This window comes from Halyomorpha halys, unplaced genomic scaffold (genome assembly GCF_000696795.3).
Source record: "Halyomorpha halys isolate HHAL.00 unplaced genomic scaffold, Hhal_1.1 Scaffold544.1, whole genome shotgun sequence".
Classification (NCBI taxonomy): Eukaryota; Metazoa; Arthropoda; class Insecta; order Hemiptera; family Pentatomidae; genus Halyomorpha; species Halyomorpha halys.
In genome coordinates this window covers 565,866-567,905 of record NW_027105730.1, presented here as the reverse complement: position 1 = coordinate 567,905, position 2,040 = coordinate 565,866, and positions in this window count along the sequence as shown.

Here is a 2,040-nt window from a genome sequence, read left to right as displayed (position 1 = left end):
GGAATAGTAGTTTTCATGATATTTGCTAAAATAAATTGATTTATAGTTGTTCGGACAATAAGTTTGATTTATGAAAAACTTCATTTCAGAAACCAGTGGACGTACAGATGCCGATCAGTGCTCAAATTAAAGCTAGTTAAATTTACTACAAAATTGTTAATTATATTTATTTTTGAAGGAGTAATAGTTTTTATGATATTTTAAAAAATAAACTCACAAAATGTTAATTTCTAGTTGTTCATAAAAAAATGTTGGATTTTTGAAAAAATATATCTCTTGATCCATAAGCCAACCCTCAAAATAACAGAAATTTAACTTACTATAAAGTAGTGTGATGATACTTATCTTCGTAGGGGTAGTAGTTTTTATGATGATATTCACATATGAATATAAATCTGGCAAATGAAAATTTGTCTGAACGACTATAAATCAATTTATGTTAGCACATTTCATGTAAAATATGACTCCTACGAAGATAAACATCATACACTACTTTATAGCTCATTAAACTAGCATTAATTTGAATGCTAATAGACTTCTATACGTCAAATGGTTTTTGAGATATAAATTTTTCAAAATAAATTCACTAACTACTGATCTTTCAGTACGTCCCATACAACTTTTTTCTGAAATGTTGCTTTTTAAAAAGCTATATCTCGAAAAATATTTAACGTAAATAACTCTATTAGGGCTAATATTTCAGTAAATTTACTCTTCATTAAATAATGTTCTTTTAGATTTTCTTGTGTTGTTCCTACTTTTAAAGATATAGAGCTCCAAATGAAAAATTAGTTTTTTTTATCGCTTTGAAACAGCCACTATTTTTTATTCCCCCTACCTATACTTAGCAGACCCATCAATTTTGACTATTAATTATACCTAGTTTTCTATAAAGTAATCAAAAATTGGGGTGAAATAACTGCCTTTTTTCTCCTCTTGGGCCCTTGTACTATCTTGGAGGAAGAGCCTAAGTAGTCTGCCCGCCGTTGCTAAAATGCTGGCTGGCGAAGATGGCCAGAATACTGGTGCACTCCTCACTATGCAACTGCGAGTGCATAGTGAGGTGACGGTGGAGACGATATGTGCGCACAATGAGGCGTTAAGAAGTCATCTGTTAATTTTTACTATAAAAAACAACAGAGAGCGGATTTGTTTTGTTTTTATAGCATCTGTTACATAATCGATTAATTATCATATGGTGGGCGCAACACCTATTAAAATTTAAAAAATGAATGAATTATTTATGTACTTTGTTTTTGATAAAGAAATAACTTAATTTCCATTCCCAGGTCCTATGTCCTTAAAACTACCAGCAACACATAAAAATTTAAGAGTACATCATTCAAAGTAGATTATATTTTCTACTGTTGTTGTTGTTGATTGTTGCTTAAAGGCGTAAAACCCTCTGGTCATCAACGCCTATGGGATGATAAAAGTAAAAAAAAAATAATAAAATAAATAAATAAAAAATAGAAAAATAAAAAAAATTGAAAAAAAATTTTAAAAAATAAAAATAAAATAAAAGAAATAAATAAAAACATAAAAATCGAAGAGGAGTTATAATTTATAAAGAAGGCGATGTGCTTTTAAAAATTCAAATACTCGTGTAATTTTAGCTTCCTCATCTGCGAGAGTTTCGGATAAATTTGGTGTCAGTCCTATCCTGTTTATTGTTGGCAAATCGTGAGTACACTCTTCGAAAATATGTCTAATCGTAAGAATGGACTGACAATATTTTCACGTTGGAGGTGGCAGTTTTCTGATCAGGTGAGAGTGCGTGAGGAGAGTATGACCTATTCTCAAGCGGGCCAGAGCAACCTCCTCCCTGCGGAATTACGCAAGCAATCTCCTCCCTTTCTACTGTAATTGCTATTTACTTTGACTAATTTCCGAGATAAAAGCAATAGTTCATAAAAAATGCCCTGAAACATCAGTAGTTAGTGAATTTATTTTGAGAAATCTATATCTAAAAAATTATTCAACGTACAAATGTTTATTAGTACTCAAATTAAAGCTGATTTAATTTACTATAAAGTAGTT